The sequence below is a fragment of the Spinacia oleracea genome, chromosome 1 (genome assembly GCF_020520425.1).
Source record: "Spinacia oleracea cultivar Varoflay chromosome 1, BTI_SOV_V1, whole genome shotgun sequence".
In the NCBI taxonomy this organism is placed as follows: domain Eukaryota; kingdom Viridiplantae; phylum Streptophyta; class Magnoliopsida; order Caryophyllales; family Amaranthaceae; genus Spinacia; species Spinacia oleracea.
The window spans coordinates 75095710-75109211 of record NC_079487.1 but is presented as its reverse complement, the minus strand read 5'-3'; the positions used below and the strand labels follow the sequence as shown (position 1 = coordinate 75109211).

Genomic DNA, 13502 nt, shown 5'->3' with positions numbered 1-13502 from the left:
AAGATCCGCATCTCAATCATGTCCAATATCACGCAATCAATGTCGTCGAATTTCTAGGGTTTTTGCAATTCGATCTAAATCCACTGAGAATAGGGAAAAATAATCAATCGATTGATAATGGAGTCACGATCTTCCCATCATCTTCACCATCAAGCGAGAATACATCTCAAGAACAAGCTCAAATTCATCTCTTTCAAGTAAGACGATTTTCGAGCAAAAATCTCTCACCAATTCTCAATAATCCTCACTCTTTTCGCTCTAGCGACGCTTCGTCGTGGCTTGGGTGGTGGTCTTCACCGACTTCGGTGATTTTTCCCGAATTCGCCCCGATTAATGCCTCCAAACGTGAAGATAAATTCTCGGCAATGAATGAGAATTTGGTGTTGCATGAGAGATTTTCGCAGTATTTGGATGTGGTGGAGATGCATTTGGTGAAGGAGATATGGGTGCGGTCAAATTCGTGTGGTAATTTAAGTGTCAGAGCTCAACACCATTTTTTTCTGCTGCGTTTCTTGTGCTAGAGTTGGGGATGAGGCAACTGTAAGTGTCAGAGATCTTTGTGTGGTAATTTGTTGCGTTTCTTGTGCTAGAGTTGGGGATGAGTCAACTTTGAGTATAAGTTTGGGTGGGTTGTCTCAATTTCCTGGTTAGGCTTTCCTTCTCCTTCCCCTGTTCCCCTAAACCACCGTAAGAGTGATCAGGTTGGTAACTACTAACTAGGATACTTCATATGTTGATGAAGACAACAAGAACAACCTAGTATCGTAGTATGTATATCGTGTACGCGTGTTGGCAGAGATTTCGTGTACTCAGTCTATTACACGAGTCCTCCAGTGAAGCTCAGCTTCTGAAAAGTCGACATTGGACAACAAATGTCGAAACTCTTTGAATTTGTGCTATGCATAAAAGGCGTTTGATCATAGGTACCCAAAGAAGGGAACATCTCATGAAGAAAAATGCTGGTCCGAAATGAACATATCATACCGATGTTAATTCAATTTTCTTTTCTTATTGCTCAGAATTTGTTTAGGGCATTCCTGCTAAGCTTAGAAATAAATAGTATTTTGTAATAGAGCATCATTTTTTGATAATTAATGTTAAAGAAAGTGAACATGATGTTGAGTATTGTTGTACGGTTATCGAGATGTCGAAGCAGAAAAGGTGAGTTCCCTATTGAAACACCAAGCAAAGAAGAGAAAAATCTCATTGTTGCTGAAATGGGCTATTGGTGAATTATGTTTTAGAATAGGGTATTTGGTGATATAAGTATTATAATAGGGGCATTTGGTGAATTGGAAAGTAGGTTAACGGAGGACTTAACGGCACGTCATTAGTAAGGGTAGTTTGAGTATTATATTAAAGGTGAGGGGCATTTGGTGAATTTCTGAAAGTCGAGGGGCATTTGGTGAATTTCGTGAAAATTCAGGGGTATTTCATGAAAAATCCGTAATAATTATGCATGAGCCTTCTAACACTATGCACCCATACAAGTAATGCATTTAAATAGGACGAATGGAGTATAAGGGAATCTTCGACATTGACTTTTTGGTGTCTCGATCTTATAAAATATCTATACTTCCTTGATGATGTTAATATTACCTGTAAATATATATGAAATATTGTTTTCAGCAACACTTAACACTTGATTATACTTTAAAATACCCTAATAATATGAAAATCCCCCTATGTGGCGCTCCAATATAAAAATCTTTAATCTCATTCATTAGTTTGAATCGTGTAGCAATGATTTTCGTAATTGCAAATAAATTTCAAATCTCTTTTGTCATTGTATAAGTTTTAATACAAACTTTTACATAAGGCGGTCTTACATAAAAGACCACCTTGGTGTCATATAAGTTAAGCAATGTAACCAACTGTTAGTTAAACAATTGAATTAATTACTTATGTAATGGAACCAATTAGTTAAGCACTGTAACTAATTAGTTAAGCACTGAAATCAGTTAGTTAAGCAATAAAACTAATTAGTTAAGGAATTGAACCAATTAGTTAAGCAATCAAAGTGCTCTTTTGGGTAAGACGATCTAACACAAAATTAAGTTGCTGAAATTTTAATGAGTGCTTATGTAACGCTTTAAATTCTCCCGAAACACGCCGCATTCATATGTATACAAATACTTTAACATGGCTATGATCGGGTTCATTTCAATCAAAACTCTAACAACATATATATTCGGATAAACAATTAGGATAAATTATTTTTACCACATACAAAAATCGAAAAAATATATTTTACCACGTACCTAAAAACTAAAACTTGTATTTTACCAAATAAAAAAAATTAAAACTTGTTTTTTATCATCTGAAGACGGAAAATTAGATAAAACCATTTTATGGGGTCCACTACTTCAATTTCCCTCTAACTTTTTACACTTCCTCTGCTATTTTCTTTAAATCCTTCACCATCATTATGTGAATTAATGGAAGAGAAAGAAGCAGGGAAAGGAAGGAAGCTAAATCATGAAATCACATAAGAAGATGTTTTTAGATTAGTCTCAATATGTTTATTTAGAAATTATGGGGGCTCGACCCTATGACCTCCAAGGCTCCAAGTCACAATGTGAGTCTCCACCCACTTATGTTGGTTAATTATATTCCGTATATGATAGGATATGATATTAGATTAGATATTGTCGGCAGGAATGTGGAGGGAAGTAGGGAACCCTTACATCCCATATTTGGAAAGATCATAATTCTTGATGTGTTGTGAATCAAGAAGATATAATTCAACAATTATTGTTAGCTTTACCATAAATAATGATCATAAAACTCCAAATATTATACTTATGATAAGTTTTCAATTTAGAACCTTGACATTATTATAATTGAATAAAATCTTTTAAATTATTTCCTAACATAAAGAGAAAAAAAACATTCATGCGGGTTCTTTTTTATTCGTCTCAATGATTAGTTTAATAAAATAAAAAAATTATATTTTTTTTTCGAATCTATAATTAGAGATATAAAATGTGAATCGGTATAAATAAAAAGTATAAATTAGAACATTATTGCGGAACGAAAGGAGTACAAAGTACATAAAATACAGCTATAATGGTTGAAAACTTGGACAGGTATTCCTTACTTGCATCATCTTTAGGCAGCAAACAAGATTCAATAATTAAACTACTAATGTAATGAAACATGTGTTATGGAATTAACAAGCATTGGTGGTTTGGTGTTGAGACAAATTGCTAGTTAAATAAATTGCATTATTGACATAATCACATGCAAATAATTCAATAAACAATGGTGTTCTGAAGAAGATACCATTTTTGTAGCTTAAGTAAGTAATCACGAAACCAAAATATAGTATCCTATTTTGAATGATTGATGAAATCATGAAGATCCGCATTAATTAATACGAAGGGCCTAATACGAATGAATATTGAGATATTAAAATTCCAGTTTAACAATAAAATGACAAAAACACTCCAAAGCTGCAGACTGTAAAGACAAGGCACTTGTACAGTTGTACGTGATTTAAACAATACTCCGTATATAAATAAAGGTTGTTGCTTAGAACTTAGAAGTAATTGGATGCTTGCTGGATTATTTATTACATCAGACAGGATCGATTTTAACAATTAAAACTACTTACTTAAATTAGTTGTTGAAACAACTAACATGCTGGACAATTAGAGCGAGTTTTATTCAACTTATTTCACAAACTCTTAAGTTGTTAAGATCATTTTAAGATGAGAATCTATCTATCCATATCATGTCTAGATCATAACCCATTTGTCTAAATTGGAATCAATATGTTCAGATTATGTCAAGATCAGAACTGATCTGTCTAGATAAGAATTGATCTGTCCAGATCATGTCCGTATTAGAACTTATATGTACAAATAAGAACTGATATATCCTGATCATATCCAAATTAGAACCCATATATTCAAATCAAAATCCACCTGTCCGGACCATGTACCAGACCAGAGCCATTTATTCAAATCAAACCGATTTGTCTTGATAAGAATATATATCTGTAGAGATCAGAATTCATATGTCCATATTAGAACCGATCTTTTCAGATCATAACTGATATGTACAGAACATGTCCATATCAGAACCGATTTATCAAGATCATGTCTAGACCAGAACCCATATATGTCACAATGTAAGCAACATTTTGTTTTTCTATCAAAGATATGTTGTTTTGGTTCTCTTCTGCTTGAAGCTTAACAACAATAGCTAATGTGGTTAGAATTTTGTTTTAATTTATATAAAACATCTATTTACGAAGACTTAAGCCTCATTTTTTTTGACATACATGAAAAGTATAGGAATTAAAAACAAAACGAAACAAATCTAAAACCAAATTAATCAGGCTCTCTAGCAAAAGTAGTCCGATAAAATCCCTCTTGAACTGCATTCCTTGCACGATCATGCGCCTCCTGCACTTGTTCTCGATTAACCTTATAGATAATCATATCCTACCCAGTTGTCGTATCCTGTCAATCGTCCATAGCTGATGAATATCCTGTGTATGATGCTTTTCTAAAGACGAGACCAGGATAGAAGAGTCGGTTAAAATTAAGACTGAGTCAACCGAGCAAGAGAGAGCCCATTGCATTCAATTTAGACACGTTGTAGCTTCAGCTTGGGCCGAAGAATGTGACATGCCCCATGCACAAGATCCAGTGTGAGCTATTGTATACTCTGTAGCTGATTCTAAAGACCATTATGTTCCAATACGATGGTTGTCTTTATTCCAGGCTGCATCCACCTGTAAATGAAAAGAGGTATGACCATCCGCCTGTCGCCCTATTTCAACCTTTCGAAATCCCGGCGGCTGGACAGGGGTTACTTCAGTAAGACCGGAATGCAAACCTTGTCGTTGTCTAAATTTGAGAAGAGTTCCCAGTTGTTGTAAACCATCCTGAATTTGGATGGTCACAATACAAATACTTCCTATCTGATTTCGGATTATTATTATTATTATTGGATTTTGATTGATTATTATGCTGGGATTGATTATGAACACCAAAGTTGAGAGTTTTGATGATTAGATTATTGAGGATGATTTTAATTATAGTAGTTGTAATTTTCAGATTTGAAATATATATTAAAGCTTCAATTTTTATTAATTTTAATGGTTTTGATTACAAACTATGATTAGGATTTTAATGTAAACCTAATGACTAATTAATTAGAATAATTAGATGACGATTTTAATTATGATAATCAATTATAATTTTGAGATTATTTTAAAGACCCAAATTCTCATTTTTAATGGTTTTAAGCATGAAATTAATAAAATTTCATGTTGGGTTTTAAACGATTAATTAAAACTATTATTATATTAGCGAACGATTAAATTCTAATTAATTCAAGTGTTATAAAACTAAATAAATTAAGTTGCTGGAAATTTAATGAACATGGATAATAATTGAATTTCATTTTTTTATAATACGGAGTAACAACAACACTAAAACTGAAAATATTGTTTGGAATTGGATGATGATAAATTGTGGGGTTTGACAATTTTGGAAAAATTTCTCCTTGGTTTGATGATGGGGAAAATTTTTGCTGAACTTTTTTACTCATTTGCATAAATGAGAAATTAGTTTGTTCATTTGCAATAAATGGGTGAATCGTCCAATTCTTCTTGATTCTTGTTCACGGGATTACAATGGGTTGGTTGGTACCGCCATGGATGAGGGATGAGAGAGAAAATGGGTAAAAATGTCAAAGTGATATATATAGACATATTTGTGAGAGTAAATGGAGTTGGAGTAATATGGGATGGGAATGGAGGAGAGAGAAAAGTGGAGGGGGATGATTCTGCAATATTTGATTGCTCGGGGGAGGAGAGAGAAAATTGAACTCATAGAAAGTGTGGGGATGTCGGGAAGAAGAGGATGGGATTTAAAATAAAAAATCAAAATGTAATCTTGACCCTTCATTTGGACGCATGAAATTCTTTCTCATTCTTCTCATTTTAAGTGTCCTTCTCATTTGATGGTAAATATATATTATGTCCCTTGGATTTGATATTCCACGGTCATGATCAGGCGATCAGCTTTGGGTCCCTTTTCTCTTTGCTTCATCTTCTTCCTCCCAACCTCCACTGCGTTTATTTTCTTGATTTCAATGGCAAAGAAGACACGAGTCATTAAAGAATCGAAGTCCCTTCTCTTTCCTCCTAATATTTGGATTCAGTCCATATTATCTCTCCTCTTGAACCTTTAATCCATGTGTGCCATTTATCTTGCTGCAAATAGTATAATGTATCCGACAACATTGTGACGAACGGCGATCAATTCAATCAAAATTTAGAAATCCATAGAAAAATTCAAGGCATTGGGATTAATTTGGGTAGACTGGTTTTTGGGTTAAAGGAATTGAGTGAATTCGAGATACATTGGGCGTGAATTCGAGATACACCACTATTATACTAGAAATACATTATTGGTGAATTAGAGATACTTCATATATCAAACAAAAATCATCTTCAGTTTAGTAAAATCAATGGTGTTCTACTGATATGCAGGGACTGGAGGGGGAAAAATCTGGCAATAAAAATAAAAACAAAAAATTCACGAGAAGCGGATTGAGGTAGGAGAGAGAGAAAGAAATGGGGAAGTTGATTACATAATCACGTGATAGTTGGGAAGAGTGACTTCCTTGATTTGTCATTAATGAACCTAGGAACAATTACAACCGTTAAATCTAGTTAATCCAACAAATGTCAAAACTTCTCACCCTTCTCACCATAAGAATGCTTCTCACGTGAGACTAAACCTATATATATATATATATATATATATATATATATATATATATATATATATATATATATATATATATATATATATATATATATATATATATATATATATATATATATATAAATTTGATCCCCTTAAGCAAACATACTGTAAAATCAAAATCAAATCATCAATATTAACAAATAACACAAAAGTTTCATAATTCTTTTGTTTTATCTTAAATAATTTTGAAAGGGAAAAATACATAATCTAAGTAATAGGTGAAGAACCATCTGTGCACTACAACAAAAACACTAATTAACAGCGCCGAATTTATAGCGCTTATCAAAAAGCGCTATTGTTTTTATTAAATAACATCACTTTATTTTATATTACTGTTAAAATAAGTAGTCTTAATTCTGACCTTACTATAATACAGCGTTTAAAGATAAACGCTGTGATTAATAACCTTATTAATTTATCAAAACGAAAAAAGCAAGTCTATTGTAAAAAAATTTGACACCAACCGCCAAAACCAAATTAAAGAACCAAAACCCTATGCACCGCTTTCCTTCCCACGTTCTGCATCTTCCTTCCTTCTCCCACCACGACTTCCACAGTTACGAGTTCCCAATCGAATTTCAATCCCAATCCAAATCCAAGTTTACTCAAACCAAAATTTCATAAATCCAAAATTTCAGAGTTCCCCTCAATCGGAATCCAGAGTTTTTGTATTTTCAATTCTTCTCCGGCGAACGTTTCTGAGCGGCGACATATTATCTGTCCAACATATTACTCGGCTGGGTGTGATTGAATTATCAGTTGTAAGTGTCTTCTAAATTAGCAATTCAATTGCGTTTTTCAGGATTTTCAATTGTAACTTAATTTACTAGTTTTTTTTAGCAATTTGATATGCTTGTTTATCACCTAGTTATGCTGGATTTTGGGGTTAATTAGAACTCTCTGGTTATGTGAATTTTAGAAATATTATTTTAGGAATGAGGATTACAACGTTGTTATTGTTGTTGTGGTTGTTGCAATTTCTTCGTTTCTTGTTGTGTGGTTACAATTTATCAAAACAAGGGCATGCCTTATTACCAGTGAAGCTGTGAATCAACCCAAATGACAGAACCAAGCAAGACAGGAAAACTTATGATTTACAGAGTAGCTCACAAATAGCCACCAACCCTACATTGCGTTTAGTCGTTTATTTCTTGTGTATGGCAGGTTGTCAGGCGCGGGTTTTAATGGTTCAATTTACATTCAGTTTACACTAGCTTCAACTAATTTAGCTATGTTACCTTGTTATGACCTGACATGAGATTCCTGCTCTTCACTTGATTGTGTATTGGCTGGTGTTTTATCTAAAAGGTGGATGGTATTTTTATGTGTTGTTACTACAAGCAAGGTGGATGGTATTTTATCCGCAAAAGTATCTTAGCTTCCGATTTTCCAGTTTTCACAAGTTCTTTGATGAATAATGATTGGAAAAAAGTGAAAGGGCGTTTAGAAAATGGCGAGGAAACAAAGAAGAGAGAGAGAGGAATAATAAGGGCATTTGAATTTGAGATTCCTGTTTGTACCATTGTGCCTTCAGTATACCTTGGTATGGGCTACATGTTGAGTTACCTGTTTTAGGCCTTGTATACTTGTTAGGGAATAGGGATGTCTTTTTGCTGCTATCTTGAAAGAATAGTTATGCCTTCAGCATTTACAGAGAGACTATTTCTCATTGACACATGATCTGATATGTATTCCCCATCTGTTCTAATACAACACTTAAGAACTACCGACAATTTAATAAGCCATTCATCATTACCTAAAAGCCAAAAAAAATCTTCGATTCTTCCAGAAATGAACACCATATAGTTTCCATTTTGATTTATTGTGATAGCTAAAGTGTTGAATTTCATGTCTGGCTGCATATTTGCATGTGACTCGCAGGTGACATACATGGCCAATATTCTGATCTCCTAAGACTTTTTGAGTATGGTGGATTTCCTCCTCAAGAAAATTACTTATTTTTGGGTGATTATGTTGACAGAGGCAAACAAAGCCTGGAGACAATTTGCCTTCTTCTTGCGTATAAGATTAAGTACCCTGAAAATTTCTTCCTCTTGAGGGGAAACCACGAATATGCTTCCATAAACCGTATCTATGAATTTTATGATGAATGCAAGAGAAGATTTAATGTTAGATTGTGGAAAGTCTTCACTGAAAGTTTTAACTGTATACCAATTGCAGCCCTCATCGATGAGAAAATTCTATGCATGCATGGAGGTCTCTCACCTGATCTACAGAATTTGGATCAGGTACGGAATATGTAGAGGCCTACTGATGTGCCTGATACGGGTTTACTGTGTGACCTTCTCTGGTCAGATCCTAGCAAAGACGTCCAAGGCTGGGGTATGAATGATAGGGGAGTTTCATATACATTTGGTGTGACAAGGTTACCGAGTTCCTTCAGAAGCATGATTTAGACCTTATCTGCCGTGCACATCAGGTCAAGCTTGTTAGGTTATGATACATATGACAATTCATAAATCATGCGGAAAAACCATAAAGCCAGGAAAACATATTATTTACACATAATCATTTAGCATAGTTTAGATGCATACTCTTTGTTGCGTGCCTTCCCTAGCTGCGCCCGAACCGAACAAGAACAAGTCTTTAGGACTCCAAGTGTCGTCCCTCCGTAGATAGTCCACAGCACGTCCGGATCCGCCTTAAGATTGACCAACTAGAATCGCCCTTAAGGTACTACTTATTTTCGGCTAAATGGGCAAGAGTTATGGCTGATATTTCTGTTTAAAAATCCTAGCTTTGAATACTTGAAAACTTGTGTATAAATAATGACCCTAGGCCCTTATTTATAGAGGTATGGAAAAGGAATTGTAATCCTACTAGGATGTGGATTTGTTAATTAGAACTTTATTAGGACTCTAAATAACAAAGCAATTCTAATAAGATTAGGATTTTAATCTTCGCACGAATCCTAATAGAATTAGGATTTCCCGCACACGCATCGTACAAGCCGTGCACCCGCGCAGGCCTTGCGGCCCACGACAAGCGCACAGCCCATGTGCGGTGCTGCGTGCGCGCGCGCCCTTGGCTGGGCCTGGCCTTGCGCTGGGCCTGGTCGAGGCGTGCGTTGCTGCGTGCGGCTCGCTGGGCGATGGCCTGGCTTCGTGCTGGGCCTTCGTCTAGCGGGCCTCGTCCGATGCTAATTCGTACGATACGCTTCCGATTAAATTCCCGATTCCGGAATTCATTTCCGATACGAACAACATTTAATATTTCCGATTCCGGAATTAATTTCCGTTTCGAACAAATATTTAATATTTCCGTTTCCGGAATTATTTTCCGATTCCGATAATATTTCCGATTCTGACAATATTTCCGTTTCCGGCAATATTTCCGATTCCGGCAATATTTCCATTTCCGATAATATTTTCCGATACGTACCATGTTTCCGTTTCCGGCAACATCTACGACTTGGATAATATTTACATTTCCGATACGATCCATATTTCCGTTTCCGGCAATATCATCGTTTCCGGAGTATTCATTTCTTGCATGTGACGATCTCAGCTCCCACTGAAACCAAGATCCGTCGATTCCGAATATCCATAGATGGAGTATTTAATGTCATTAAATACTTGATCCGTTTACGTACTATTTTTGTGACCCTACGGGTTCAGTCAAGAGTAAGCTGTGGATTAATATCATTAATTCCACTTGAACTGAAGCGGCCTCTAGCTAGGCATTCAGCTCACTTGATCTCACTGAATTATTAACTTGTTAATTAATACTGAACCGCATTTATTAGACTTAATATTATATGCATAATTGGACCAAGGCCATTGTTTCCTTCAAGGCTGCCAAATTAATTGTTGTAATTTTAAGATTTTGTTTTGTTCAATAAGATTACTTTTATAGCAAAGATGTACGTAAACTAATTTTGAGATAAGGAGTAATTATTAGCAGATGATGTGTTTCTTCCTTTCTATTGAGTTCTTGTGCATGCTATGGGTTTCTATTCTTCATGTCCTGAGCATCGGATATAGTGTTCTTTTCTGAAGTTTTGCTTCTACCCCTCGTTTCTTGGAATTTATATGAATCCTGTTGATTTTTTATTCAGGTTGTGTAGGATGGGTACGAATTTTTTGCAGATCGGCAGCTTGTAACAATATTTTCTGCACCTAATTATTGCGGCGAGTTTGATAATGCTGGTGCTATGATGAGTGTAGGTGAGTCTCTGATGTGCTCGTTTCAAATTCTGAAGCCTGCAGAAAAAAAGTCTAAGCTCAACTTTGGTAGCAGTACTACTACAGCTAAGCCTGGTAATGGAGTCAACTTGGGGATATTTGAACATGTATGTATTTTTCTTTGTTCAATTAAGCCTAGACATTATTATATGCATTGTCACTAATTATGTTAATTTTCTCATTTTGTAGTACTTTCATGATTGCAATGTTCCGAATTATGATCAAGGACAAATTGATGAAGTCAGAGCTAAATGGACGCGTCATGTTCTTCTCGTGTGAATATTGTGATGTTTTAATTATCTTTTGCGACTAGAATTTCTCTAGAACGTTTTAATTTTATTTTATTGGTTTGAAATTAAAAGAAGTACTATATGACAAGGATACTTCTTTCTGTTTTTTAGTGTTTTTATTCTACTGTGTATTTAGGCATATATGATTTTAAGTTATGTACGAGACATCGAGACGTTTATTTGATATGATAGAAATGAAGTTGGATCTTATATATATATTCAATTTGATTAATCTGTCTAGGCTCTAAATTTTTTTAGTATTTTATTACAGGTATTTAATAATTAAAAATTAAAATTTAAAAAGAGCCCGACAAAAATTAAAAAATGCACTTAAACAACAGCGCTTTTTAGTTAGACGCTATTAATTAATTTAAATTAAATTAATCATAAAATTCCCCGCCGTACTGAAGCTTTAATAGCGCTTATATATTGAATGCTACTAAATGAGGAAAAAATGACAGCGCTTTTTAAAAGCGCTGTCATTCTTTTAACAGCGCTGCTAATTAACAGCGCTTTAAAAGCGCTGTCTTTCATTGAAAAAAGCGCTATTAAAAGCTTATTTTGTTGTAGTGGTGAACATAAAGAAATAACAATTTTATGACACAATTTTCGGATATTTTGCTGAAATAAAAGAAAGAATGCTTTCAATAATAAATTAACAACAATTAATTGAGAATGAAGAGTAAAGAAGTGATAATTCACTCCGACATCCACCAATAAAATTTACAACATGCCTATTAGTTGAAAAACACTCTGTACTCCATAGTCACCCATAAGTTTATCAGAAACCAATTCAAGCATAAAGTCAATACGTTAGTCATTAATAACTCAAAGTCACGAAGCAGTTTCATGGCTTTGTTACACGCTATCCTTGGGTCCATTACCTAGTAACACCCCTTAACAATTCCCCAGTTATATCCAACCATCACAGACTCCTTGAAACATCGATCAAAACCATCTTGTGCAACATCATTTTGTCCTGCAGCTATGTCATCCAAATATCCAGCCTATAAGTCAACAACCATAGGTTACCAAGTATGAGAACATAAAACTTCTAAAAAAGCAATTTTCATATCCTCGAGTTCGCCGAATTGCACAGTATTTTTCATCTAGAAGTTGTTCAACAGACAAGAGAGTTATAACGCGTTGAAGATGAAACACAATATTACTACATAAAAAAAAGAGTGATAATAAAGACCTTAATCTTTTGAAGTAAAATAGAACGAATTTAACTCCCAGATTGATATTCTGCTGTTAAAGAAGAGAGAGGTTCCTGCAAATGGATTCAAACAACAGTAGACTGAACTAATGAAAATACATAAATAAAAACAAATAGAGACAGATGCAATAAGCAGATAGAGTAATGCAATACCTCAATCACAAAAACATAAGAACGTCATATGATATAAGCTTTAAACTACAAAAACTTCATCATTGCACCCACTAATTTAATACCTTTTTGGCATACACTTCGAAATAGCTACTTGATACAATAAACGCAGTTCCTAAAATAAATATATAAAAAAAACAAGAACAAAACAAAAACCAAAATGAAAACCAGAAATAACCCCAATATTAACAACAAAAAACAAAATTTAAGAAATTTCTCTTGGTTCACTAATTTCTAGGCGGTTTCATTAGGGTCCATATTAGTTTCTATGAGAGTGTTGTAAATTTCAGAATCAGAGTGATTCCAATTTCTTTGATCGATTGAATGATTTTTTTCCACATTAGTTGAAACATAAACTTGAGTACCACCTTCAGTCTTCAACAGAGTAAACATTTTTTCTGATTAAAAACAGAAATTTTCAAAAAACACGACGAAAACAAAAAATACTAACAAAACTTGTCACAATTGATGAAATTACGAAAACCTAAATTGATTGGAGAGTATAATCAACATATCAATTGTATTTCTGAACGCTTTCATCTTCGCCGGCGTACTAAACGCGAAATACGATTTCTTCATGATAATCATCTGTGAATAATCCAGAATTTTTTTTTGTTAAAACCTAATTTCATCTCATTTCATATTCTTTTTTTTAGGGAATCTCATTTCATTGTATCAATAAATCAAACTGCAATTTGAAATATAATTAAAATTGAATTAATTAACTCGCCGAATTGCGAACTTTTTTAGAAACTAGTATGATATAGGTCTTCGTGATCCACACCATAAATTACCTTAATCTGCAACAAATTCAATAAAAAAAATC

The 13502-nt window shown here is 34.1% G+C and overlaps 1 pseudogene; it reads left to right on the top strand.

Annotated features, from left to right (window-relative positions):
* Positions 1-365: 365 nt before the first annotated feature.
* LOC110799752 (serine/threonine-protein phosphatase PP1-like) lies at positions 366-11275 on the top strand (annotated as a pseudogene).
* The last annotated feature ends 2227 nt before the right edge of the window (positions 11276-13502 follow it).